General features: G+C 61.4%; 1 protein-coding gene across 2 annotated transcripts in view; it reads left to right on the top strand.

Annotated features, from left to right (window-relative positions):
• Positions 1–12,444, top strand: part of EXD3 (exonuclease 3'-5' domain containing 3) — a 301,259-nt gene that overhangs the window by 278,346 nt on the left and 10,469 nt on the right. The gene's annotated exons all lie outside the window — the stretch shown is intronic.

Below are 12,444 nucleotides of genomic sequence, written 5' to 3'. Positions count from 1 at the left end.
CAAGGGAAAGGAGAGGGCAGGGAGGAGCTCGGTGTTGAGCATGTGTGGAAGGGGTTGGAGTGGGGTGAGCAGTGGGGAGGTGAAAGGAGTGGGGTGACCATACTGGAGGGGATGGGAGTGGGGCTAATGGGCATGGTGCTGGTTGGCGTGGGGTGATCAGGTTGGACATGGTGGGAGTGGGGTGACCACACTGGAGGTGGTAGAATTGGGGTGACCAGGCTGGACATGGTGGGAGTAGGATGAGCAGTCTGGAGATGACTGGTGTGGAGGTGGTGGCAGTGGGATGACCAGGTTGGAGGTGGTGGGAGTGGAAAGCGAAGGCTGCGTCAGGGGGTTGGCGCTGCCCAGACAAGAGGAGCAGCCGCTCCGCAGGGGACCCTCCGAAGCACAGGCAGGAGCGAAGCACAGTGGTGCTGAGCCAGCAAAAACCTGGAGCCTCCCAGGTCCTCTGGGAACTCCCTTTCCATGCTGCCGAGGGTGCCGCTGCCCTTTCAGCATCTTCATCTCAGAGTGAGGAGGAGGAGCTGATCCTGGCAGGTCAGCGGGGGTCGTGCCACCCGCCGTCCTGCCCTGCTGGGGAAGGGGCTGTCTCGGGGTGGGGAGCCCCAGCTCCGCCACCACCTGGGTCGTGCACCACGCATGGCGATGGGGCGTGCAAGCACCATGCCTGGTTGGGTTTCTCCTGGGCTTGGTGGACAGTGACAGGCAGACCGAGACGCAAAGTGCATCCCTCCATCAGGCTGCTGGCGAGCTGCCCGAGGGGCCCGGCGGCGTCGCGAATGTGGTATCTCTGCCTTAGGAGCTTTTCTTTCTTTATTAAACTAAAGGCTGGCTTTGGATGTCAGGTGTCCGGGGCTCATCTCGACACACGTCCAGGGCAGTTGCACCATGGCTGATTTTTACAGGCTCCCAACCGGCCATGCCCGGAGCCTGAACCAGTTGCGAGACCATGTTAAGCGCCGAGATCGGCACGCGCGGGACCCCAGGGCAGCTGTTACTGCTCCACGCGTCCGGGCCGGTGAGATACCCCTGCCTGTGACGTGAACCCAAAAACCCCTGCCTGCCCTGCGCAGTCGTCCTTTGCTGCTCCCCACCAGGTATTTGGGGAATCCGGGGCCCCGTGTGCCGCTCGCGGAGGGGCGCAGGCTGGAGAGCCCATGCGGGGTGCTGGGAGCCCAGCTGCAGCACTCCGAGGGCTCGCAAGTGTGTCAAAGCAGAAAAATGTGCTGGGAACAGCTTCACCCTCCCTCTCTTTGGCTCCTCCTGCGCCCGCCGAGCGAGGCCAAGTGCCGGTGCAGGCAGGGAGTGCTGCCTGCTCGCCAGGCTGCTGCCCCCAACCCCACCAGGGTGGGCAGGGAGGTATTTGGAGGGCGCTGAGAACTGTTTGGCTCGTGGCAGGCAGGGTGCAGGCTGGCGGGGAGCCCTGCCTGCCCCCCAGCTGTGCTCCATGGTGCAGGGCTGGGAGGTCGAATCCAGCTCAGGTCGCTGGAAGGCCGTGGCTTGTCCCTGGGTGGGGGGCGCCGTGGGGAGCAGCTCTGGGGGCAGCCGGACTCGTCTGCGGAGCCGGGGCTGGAGGGAATTGAAATCCTCAGGTGCAGGAAAGTCCCTGCAGCTCACGGTGAGGAGCGTGACATTTTGATTTTGGCAGAGTTTAAGCTTCTGCTTCAAAATGAAAGCATCCAGCCCTCCTGGCTGCAGGGAGCATAAACACCCCGGCACGTCCCAACCACCGCCACCATGCAGCCGAGGGTCCGGTTCCAGCACCCGAGGGGACCAGGTGCTGGACCATGTGGGAGCTGGTTTATCATCTACCCCACCTTCAACCAATCCATCCCGCAGCCCGAGGGTTTGCCTGGCAGGGCATGCTGCCCGGGAGGGACAGACGGACATCCCGCGGGTGGGATCTGGGGAGGTGAGAAGGTGCGTCCGTGGCCGTCTCCCCAAGGGCCCACGTTTGCGGTGGGGTGGCCGGGCAGGCCTGTGCTGGCCCATGGGCGGGTGCTGCAAACGGTTTGTTGCCTCTGTAAAATACCGTGTTCCCTTCCTTGCCCCGCCACGGCCAAGCCGGCAGCAGCAGCACCGCTTCCCCGACGGGCACCGGCCCGGGACCCGCGTCCCGCCTGCGCTCGGCCCCGGGGAGCCTGGCTGGCGGCACAGCCCAGCTCTGCTGCCCGCTGGGGTGAGCCCGGCCTGGGGGTGAGCTCCTGCCCAGAAGTGAGCACCTCTGGGGTATAAGCCCCACCTGGGGGTGAGCTCAGCCTGGGAGTGAGCTCAGCCTGGGAGTGAGTCCAGCCTGGGACTGAGCCCAGCCTGGGGATGAGCCTAGCCTGGCAGTGAGCCCAGCCTGGCAGTGAGCTCTGCCTGGGGGGCTAATCTCAGGACAGGGGCTAATCCCAGCCTCAGGGCTAATCCCATCCTCAGGTCTAATCTCAGGCCAGTTGCTGATCCCAGTCTGGACGCTGAGCCCAGCTTGGGCGCTGAGCCCAGCTTGGGTGCTGAGCCCAGCTGCGTTAAACCAGGGTGCTGAGCCCAGTTCAAGTGCTAAGCCCAGCCCAGCTCAGCCTGGGTGCTGCGCCCAGCCTGGAGGAAAGCCGCTGTGCCTTGCTCTGTCCGTCCCCGTGGGGCAGGTGACAGCCCAGCCTGGCTGCGGGACGCGCGCCCAGGATTAGGGGGTTTCCCCCCAAACCCGCTATGTCGGAGGCAGCCTGGGCCCCGGCCGCAGCGGGCAGCAGTGCGGGCAGCAGTGCAGGCAGGCATCCTCCCCGCTGCCCGGAGCCCCTGGGAAGGGGGGCACGGTGCCCTGGCAGCCGCAGCCTCATAAAGCCTGGCTTGTTCTGCAGGCTGGGAGCAGGGGGTGAGCCTGCCCTGCCCCTCCTCCCGCCCGTTCCCAGCCTATTCTACCTTATGTGTAGGAACTGGTTTTTCTTCCTGGGCTATTGTTTCCGCTGGATTGGTTAGATTGCTCCAGGCCTTGCTCAGATTTCCTTTCTCACGCTTTTTTTTTTTTTTTTTTTTTATATTCCCGTTTTCTGCTGCAGCTTCTATTCTCGCCCCAATTAAAGCAGCAGGCGCTGCCCGGCAGGATGGGGGGGGTCTCGCCGCCTCCCGGCTTTGCCCCAGTGCTCGCTGTGATTGCCCAGGACGAGAGGCCAGGCTCCAAAATCATATTCCTGTGCTGGGGAGCCTGCTCTTGGGTGGGTAAAGGCAGTCTCTGCCCTGGACAACCTGCAGGCTACACAAGCTTCTCAGGCTCGAGCTGCTCAAGTTTCCATTTTTCTGCAACTATGTCCACTAACGCAATTTTTGTTTTGCTTTAGTAAGTAAAAAGCGATGGGTCTGGTGCAGCCCTGCAGTCCAAGGCATGGCTCCGGCAGAGCGCGGTGCAGGGTGGGACTGCAGGGGTTACCCCGGGGCGCTGAGCCAGGGTGGCACCGCGTCACCTCCAGCCTGGCTCCCTCCCGCGATGCCGCTGCCCGAGACCGAGCTCATCCTGCTGAGCCTCAACCACGGCTTCTGACAGGGGGGTGAATCCTGGCCCTTCTGGGCCCGTCCTACCCCCGTGGCGTGGATTTAAGGCCAGGCTTGAGAAGGGACACCTGCATCTGGCCGCTGACCCAGGTGGTGGCATGGGGAGTGTGCGAGAGGGCTGCTCTGCGTCTCTGGAGGGTTAGCTGTGATGAAGTGCTGCCAGCCTCAGCACAGCTGGAGGAGAGGGGAGCCTGGCCTGCAGAGAGCCGTGCCCGGAGGAGCTGGCTCTGCTCCCCAGCTCCTTCCCTCCTGCCACACCAGGCCATGGACCGGGCAGGATGTCCCGGTGCCTCGGAAGATGCTGCCCTCCACCAGGAGGTCTGGCACGCTGCCAGGGAAAGGCAGGTAGCGCTCAGATGGTATCTGGCTCCAGCTGGGGAAGGCAGCGCGTCCCCTGGGGGGCCTCTGCATTGCACCGCCGGCAGACTTGGGTTCCCAGATAAAAATAGAAGCTGAAACATGAGCCCAGCTTCCCCAGCCGTCGCCACCCAGCTCTGCCTCTGCCCCAGCACCTGCACCCCTCTCGGCCGCTGCGCCGTCCCGGGGGCACCAGCCTGTGCCACCCCCAGGACTCCCTGGGGAGGGCGGAGGGGGAGGATGCAGGTGAGGATGCTCATGGACCAGATGGCCATGGAGGAGCAGAGCCACGCAGCCACCTGGCCCAGGGCGGCCTCAGCCACTTGTACAGGGCTGAAAACTGCTCTGGGGAAAAGCAGGGAGCTTTGGGGGCACAGCTCCCAGCCAGACACGGCTTCGAGGGCTCAGTACGGAGCAAGGGGAGAAACTCTGACATACGTTATACAGATGGTCCCAGGACCTCAACCAGAGGCAGGACAGCTGCCAGGAAAAGGCAGAAGGAGCAGGAATAAGGGTAGCTGTTGGCTTAATATGTAATAAAGATCATTTCCTAAAACTTGCCTAGCACTGGAGCGGAGGACGGATCCCCCAGTGCGGCTGCATGTTGAAGCAGGAGGAGGGTGCAGCAACGGACCTGGGTTAGGCAGGAACTCGGCTTCCAGCGGGGCCAGCGTGCATTTGGGTAACAAAGAGCAGTGCCGTGCCTGCCTGTTAATGATCGGAGTGCTGGACTCCTCTATAGAAAGAAAAGCTTCGGGCCTTTGCAGTTTCCAGGGCTCTGACTCTCACGATCAGAAAATGTATCTCCAAGACCTGTTCTGGTGCCAAAATGCAATGCTCCCAAAGGGCTGGGGGATGCTTGGGAGCCAGATTTCCACCTGCATTTTAGTTTTGAGGTGCGACCCTTTCGAATATGAGCCCAGGAGGGGTTAACCCTCACCCCAGAGGAGGCTATAAAGCACATTTATGTAGGCAGGGAGGCAGCTGCTGGCGCAGGGCTGGAGGAGCGGAGGCACTGGCGGTTGGGCAGGGAGGAGGGTGGGAAGGGACAGCTCGCCCACCGGCCCCCGGCAGCGCCTGGCACAGAGCTCACCCTAAAATGAAGGTTTCAGGGATGCTGCGTAACCTCATTATAAGGCAGTTATTACTGGTTTGGCTTTGTTATTAAACTTGTTGTAAGCACTGGGAGCCTGTCCCGGAGCAGCACCCCGCTGTGCTGGGTGCTGTATAAACAGGGCTTGCAGCTACGGTGAAGGTTGGGTCAAGGGTGCTGCGGCAGCTCCAGCTTTTTGGAGGGGCTCAGCCCCCATCTCGGCAGCTCACAGCCCAGCTGGGAGGAAAAATGAGCAAGTGAGACTTGAGACAGCTGAAAGGCAGCTGGAGGAGACAGAGGGACCCGAGGGGGGGATGTGTGTGGTGGGAGGGGGGGTTGAGCATCATTTTTTTTTCCCCTGGGAAAATCAGCTTTGCATGTGGGTTTAGGTGTAATGTCGGGTGAGGTTCTCATCACTGCAAAGGCCTTGAGGTACCGAAAAAGGCTTTCGGTGTCGCTGACGATTAGGCGCCGACTACCCAAGGCAGCGTGACGGCGAGGCGGCAGCGGGATGGGGTTTGTGGTTAGGGACCTGCAGCCGTCTGCGCGGCGCTCGAGGGAGCGCGTGTGCACCGAGAGGAGCGAGAAGCAGAGATCACAAAACCCCTGGTCCCGTCCCTGCCGGATGCTGAGCCCGCTCTGCCAGCCTCCATGTGTTACCCAGGGATGTGCTTGTGCTTCTCCTCTTCTCCCATCCCTGCCCTTCTCCAGGGGAGATGATGGACCCCTCCAACCCCCAGATTGCATCCTTTCCTCTCGCTCGGAGCAGCTGCAAACTGGCAGGTAAAAATGCAGAGGGGGATGCCCCAAAAAGGAGCCAGCAGGAGCTGGGGTGCCCCAAAAAGGAGGCAACGGGAGCTGGGGTGCCCGCGGAGCCTCCGGGGCTCCATCACCTCTGGCCATTTCTCCGCCCCGGGGCTGACCTCCCGTCTTTGCTATCTCCCCAGGCTCCTCAGCAGAGGAGCTCCGCTAATCTGCCCGTTTCAGCGCCCATAGTTCATGCTCCCAGACAAGCGAGGCCCTTCTAGCTGTCAGGTGAGCCTTTCCCAGAGCTTATGCAAATGATACTAATTAAAGGCATTCTTATCTGTTCGATTTCCCACACCTTTTGCCTCCGAGGGGGATAGAAAACTTCATGTTTTAACTCCGTATTTCATGGCAGTCGGAAGGACTGCCTAGGGAAAGCGTTGGGAAATGCAGCGGGTCACTCCTGATGAGAAGAGCTGGCTTATGCAAGTGTTGAAACACTTTATTATGCATGAGAAACCTTCCAGAAATGGATGACTAATAGCAAAGCGGGAGCAGAGAAAGCAGTGGGAACGCCGTACCAGGCTGGCATGGGATCCCATGTCATCTTACCAGCTTAGCAGGGTTGGGCTAGGTCAGCACTTGCCTAAGAGACCTCTCAGAGTACCTGGCTGGCGATGAGGGAAGTGATGTTAATGATTCAATAAACAGAGCCCTTCCCTCTTTGAGAACCAAAATGCCCCTGTACCATGCCAGGAACCCACTGGCAGCCCCATATTTCCACTGGCAGCACGTTACTTGGCTCGGATGGCCATAAAAATACCAGCGTTCATTGTGCAGGCAGGTCTGGTGGGGGATGCACGGGCTGCGTTCCCATGTGGGACCATCACGGTGCGTCTCCCGGCACGGCTCTCGCCGTGTTGTTGGCAGGCAGGGCTGCCCGGGTTTTGGTGCTGAAGACTCTTGTGTGCACCAAGAGCCGTTGCTCCCTGGAAGGACTGGGCTAACGCACCCCTGCGTTTCATCTGCTTGGATGGGTTTGCCCCTACCCAAGGACAGACATTGGCCCACTTGTAACAGAGCAGGAGCAGCAACGTGCACCTTTATGATTCCCAGGTACTGGTGATAAGAAGGGCAATGAGAAAAGCTCTTGGCATAAAGGGGAAGGGAAACAGCCCAGTCAGCTGCTTTCTGAAAACCCCCTTGGAGGTGCAGCCATCCCAGGGCCCGGCTCGCCGCTGCTCTGCACCTCGAGGTGGCCTTTGCACCCGCAGGGTGTGGGAAGCTCTGGCGGGTCAAATGGCTGAGGTTTCTGCTGTTTGTGCGAGGACCTTGAAGGCGCTGCAGGGCAGAGAGGAACCCGGCCCACAGCGGTGCTGGAGGAAGAGGAGAGAGTCTGAAGGTCAAAGCGGTGAGCGCAGCAAGGAGGAGCTGGAGACGGGAAAAGCGTGCAAACATATACACGTGGGCAGACGAGCGTGATCAACTCCTGACTTGCGTTTGGAATCTGACAGGTTGTTACCTGGTTTTCACTGTCCTTCCCAGCATCTCCCTCCCTTCTGGGCGCTCTCTGCTCTGGGTGATGGACAGGAGGGCTGCTGGGGCAGACCCGTCGCTCTGTAACTCCCGGGCGTGGAGGCTGCGTAAGGGCAGCCTGCGCTGGGGAGATGGCTGGCTGAGCCCAAGCATCCTGCGTGCCCGTTCTGGGGAGGTTTCTAGTCTTGGTAAGTCCCTGAAAGAAACTCTTGGATGCTCAAGGACTGTGGTTTCACAACCAAAATCAGAGTTGCAACCTCCATCCGGAGGAGTGGCCCTTTCACCAGATGATATCCATCTCAGAGAGAGGGAAAGAAAGAAAGGGAAGAGGGTAGGCGGTGAGTAGGAAAAGAGATATCACTCCAGGTGGCTGTTGAATAGTCCTGTGATATGGTGAGCAGAAGACGCCCAAGGAATTGTCCTGACATGAGCTGCCCTGAATTGCCCCAAAGAGTTCACGCCAGGCACTGTTGTCCTTCACAGCTGATTTTGATACACTGAGGATTTCCCAAGCCAGAAGCTCTCCAGGCAGAGGGTTGTGTCTCACCAGTAAAACCCCTGCCAAGGAAATCCCTCAGTGATGTTGGCCCGTGACGACTGTCAGCAGAGCGGAGGGAAGGAGCCCTGCGAGCCCAAGGATCGTTTCGGGGATGGCTCCTCAGGGCAGAGCTCAGCATCACCGAGGTGACTCTTGGAGCACTTTGGAGATGCAGCTTTCAGGGTTATCAAAGGAAGGAGCAAAACGGACTCTGCTGTCTGAGCTGCTCATCTTCCACGTGTGTTGGGCACCAGCTTATGGACCTCCAGCCAGGCTCACGCCGCCGTCTTCAGCCAAGCTCACACTGGCTCCCGGGGCCCTTTTTGAGTCCCAGAAGGTTTGGCTCCTGTTATCTGCTGGACTTGAGTTTTCTTTGAGCTTCTCGGCTTCCTGGGTGGAGGCCCAGAAAGGGGATGGGACGCCGAGATGGCCCCGGAGCTCGGGGCTGAAGCATCCAGTCCCTCGAGTCCTGGGAGGTTCGTGCGTCACTGCTGGTGAAATCCCCACCCAGGAGGGCTGGGAGAGGCAGGGATCGTCCTAAACAAAAACAAACCACCCGACGGGCTGCCAGTATTGCAAAAGGACATTTCACCTGCCCTGTCCTCCTCGGCCGCACAGGCGGGAAGAGCCTCGCTGCGCGCCAGCTGCCCGCTCGGCCGGGGTGGCTCAGGCTGCTGGCGCTGGGGACAAGCACCTCGCCGGGCTTGGGGACCACAGCAGCACAGAGATCCATGCCAGCTCTCCTGCTGTGACATCACAGTGAGATGTGACATCACAGTCCCAGTCCAATGACATCACTCCTTCTAATCCCCATGTCACAGCTCTCGGTGGTGACATCACAGAGCAGGCTGGGCCGCAGAATGTTCCTCTGGGTGCGGTGGATGCTGGCACGAGGTCCCGGGGCAGGAGCACATGGCTGCGGGGGTGACAGTGCCCGGCACCGTGGTCAGGACGCCCAGACGGGCACAGGGAGAGGGGACAGCAGTGAGGGATCGCAGTGGGGACCACAGCTTCATCTGAGCTTGGTTGCACCCGCTCCTCATCCTTGACATGGCGAGCAGAGCCCGAGGAGCCAGGGAGAGATGTCCCAGCCATCCCCCCCGGCCAGAGAGCCTGAAGTCAGGACCGTCCTCCCCGGCCCTCCTGCCCAGCAGGCAGCCGGCACAACGGGGGGATCGGAGCGGGGATGCGCTCGCCTGGCTTTGCCCAGCCGGCTGCACGTGTGCCGTGCGGGGGCACCCAGCGCCTGTCCGTGAAGGGGCTGATTCACACGGGGTGCTGGAAGCTGGGCTGCCGTGGGAAAGCGCGCCCGCCATGGCTCCCGAGCGCTGGGATTGCTTCAGCGGGGGTGCAGCCAAGATCCATTTCACAGAGGGCAGAGCAGATCTAGGCTGGGATTTACCAGTGACTAAGCGTGTGCTGGCAAGGGCTGCCCTAGCGTGAGAAAGGCAGCGCTGCTCCTCCTCCGAGGTGTGCCCGCTGCCGCCCTGCGACCCGCAGCCCGCGGGGGCACCGGGGCACCCCGCCGTGCGACGGGAGCACGGGTGGCGGCAGGCTGGGCAGTGCTACGGGGTGTGCGGGGGCTGCAGCCGCCTGGGCCCCTCCTCCCAAGCTGAACTCACCCCTCTTCTCCGCCGTGACCTGGCTCCGTGGTCACCCTGTGGTGACGCTGGCCACGTGGACAGGCAGGACAGCATGAGCAGGGACCGTGCACGCTCAGCCCACTCAGCTCGTCGTCCCCAGGGCAGGGCTGCAGTGTCGGGCAGAAGTTGCTGCCCTGCCCTGAGCCGGGCACAGGGGCTGGGGGGACCCCGAGGTGTTGCAGGGGAGAAGCCGAACCCTTCGCTGTCGGGTCGTAGCCCCTGCAGTTGCACCCCCAGGCCGTGTCTCGGGGTGCCGCCATCTCCTGCTGTCTCACCACAGCGAAGATTTTTGCCTTTGCATCCACCCCACTTTGTGGGGACCACAACTAATCCTGCCACAATGGATCCGGGGAAACCAAACCTTCCCAAGGAGGAAAACCCCATCCCTTCCCTAGCAGAGAGGCTCCTCACTTCCCTACCCTTAAAACAAAAGCAAAACCCACAGAAAAAAACTGCTCCACACCCCCAGGCAGTGACACTGAGATGCAGAAGGCTGTGGGGAGCCGTGTCCCCAGGCAGGAGCCAAGTATCGAGCCCAAGGCCACCACTGGCCCCTGCACGGCAGCCACCCAGCCCGGCCTTATTGAGGTGGCAGGCTGCCTCGCTCGCTTCATCTCTTCTGGCTCATTTTGGCAAGGCATTAAAAAAAAATTAATTGCAATTTTTTTATTACAGCTAATTGGCAGTGCTGCTAAGTGGCTTATCTGGCTCCTGAGTCTGCCCCGTGTTTTGGGGAAGCTGGGGGTGGCGAAGGCCCGGAGGCTGGGGAGATGGCATGGGGCACAGAGCTTCACAGCAAGCATCTGGCAGCCCCGGGCAAGCGGGACATGCCAGGCTACCCCTGGGCTGCTGGGGCGTACCTGGCCCAGGGAGGCGGGTTGCCCCTAGTTTACAACGATGACGAATTTTAAAGAAGTAGAGAAATTTGCCCGAGGTCGCTCCATGCACCCAAGCGGGAGCCAGGAGCCCATGCCCGGCACGCTGGCCCTGCTGCCAAACACTGTGGCGTGCTCCAGACTGCCAAGGCTGGGCGTTAAGGTGGATTTGGTGTTTGTGACGGAGGGGACGTGAGCCCATGCCCACGCAGGGTGCATGTCCGTGCCTGGCAGGGAGGGCTGGAGAGGAGGGTGCTGTTTGCCCCTTGGGCCCCCGCTGCACCCATCCTGGGTGGCAGCTCGATGGCTGGGTGGTTTGGGACCTCTCTGGGAGCCTCTGACACCCCGGTGCAGCCGGTGCTGCCACTGTGCCCGGGAGGTGCCGTCCCACATCTCTCCCACTACCAGGCTCAACGCCCTTCTCCAGCGTGCAGCCCCCTCCCCTGCTGTCACTGTCACTGTCACGGGGGAGCGGGGCCAGCCCGGGCAGAGCTTGGCACACGTCCCGGGGAGCTGCCCGTCACCTCTGCCTGCCGGTTCCCATCCCACAAATGGCAGCAGGCACCCTGTGAGCCACGCAAGGGCTTTGGGTGGCTGCCGGGGTGGTGACACCATCCAGGCCCAGCCTCTGCAGGCTGGGATGTCCTCGAGCCTCAAAGGGACCGTCCCGTCCCGCAGCATTGTCACTGACTCCACCGTCAGAGCTGGCAGGGGCCAGAGCACGGCTCCACCGGGCAGCAGCGTCGGGGTCTGTCCCACGTCTGCGGGTGACATCTGCCCGTCTGTCTCCTTCCCTGCTCATCCCTGGATCCATCCATGTTCCTCTTCCCTTTTTCTCCGCCATCTTTCAGGCTGGATCTGGCTCAGCCGATGATGGGCTGCTGCCGCAGGCACAGCCGAGCTGGTGCAGAGCTGAGGGAGAGGCAGGCAAAGGTGTGAAAAGGGGCCCATGAGCTCCAGTCCTCGTTAGCCCAGCAGCTGAAGCCTGAGGAGATCAGATCTGATGGCATCAGGTGGCTTCCGCAGGTCGCAGGGTACCCCCCCCCCCGCCATGAGGCTGGCAGTGAACCACAAAGCGGCGTCTCCTTTCTCATCGGATAACTCCAACGCCTGCTCTGGCTCCACAGAAATTCAGGTGCACTCAAATAAGATCATCCTTCTGCTTCCCTGGGGTTTCACCCCGTTTCATCTCCCCGGGTACCTGGGCTTGAACGTGAGAGCGAGGAGGGTGCTGTGCCCTGCTGAGGGCAGGGAGGCCATGGTCAGCCCCCGCAGCATCTGCGCTCGTGGCTCGGCCCTGGCGTGAGCGAGGGTCTGACCCCCGTCTGCACAAGTAGGAGTTGTCTGGTGCTGGTTGTGCAAACTGGGACTGCTGCAAAATTCCCTTTTAAAAGCGATGCAGCGGCTTTGTCCATCTCTGTTTGTGCTGCTGTTCCGCGGGGCTGGAGCAGCGTGGCTTTGGGGACCTGAGCGTCCTTTTATGGCCAAGTCAGGCCCGGGCTCGGGAGCGTGTGCTGGTTTTGTGGAGGCTGCCAGTGGAAATAACCTCCTCCTGCTGCCGGGCAGAGCCAGGACATGGTGGCGAGCTGTTTTCAAATAAATCATCTTCCCCCATCCTCCTTCAGGCAGCTGTGTGGGAAGAAGGGACATTGTTGCACCTCGCCGTGACCCCAGCGCCGTTGCAGCTAGCACGCCGCAAACCGGCAGAGCTGCCGCGAGCCCGCGCCGGTGCCCGGTCAGGCAGTGGAAAAACCTTTCTGGTTTCAACAGGCTTTGGAGCAAAGCCCCAGGCAGGGAACTTGTTCTGGTCGGTGAAGTTATGCACCTCTCTCCCTGCTTGCCTTGGGTGCAGCGTGCTCAAAATGCTCCGCAAGCAGAAAACAGCCCCTAAAAACAAATAGCTGACGAAAGGTGTTGCCGCACATCCCAGCACCCAGCTCCCGTCCAAGCAGGGACAGGGCGAGGAGAGCAAAGCTGTCGTGGAGCTGGCTGCGATGCTCCAGGGAGATTTGTTGCTGGGCGCTTCTGGGTGAGAGCGTTCGGCTGCCGGCTGCACCCTGGGCTCAGCCCGAGGCACCCGGCTGCGGGTGCTCCTCGGCGGTGGGGTTTGGGGAGCTTTTTGAGGGG

This window comes from Nipponia nippon, unplaced genomic scaffold (genome assembly GCF_047370975.1).
Source record: "Nipponia nippon isolate SJK-2023a ecotype South Korea unplaced genomic scaffold, ASM4737097v1 scaffold_16, whole genome shotgun sequence".
NCBI lineage: Eukaryota > Metazoa > Chordata > Aves > Pelecaniformes > Threskiornithidae > Nipponia > Nipponia nippon.
This window is presented reverse-complemented; position numbering and strand designations above follow the sequence as displayed.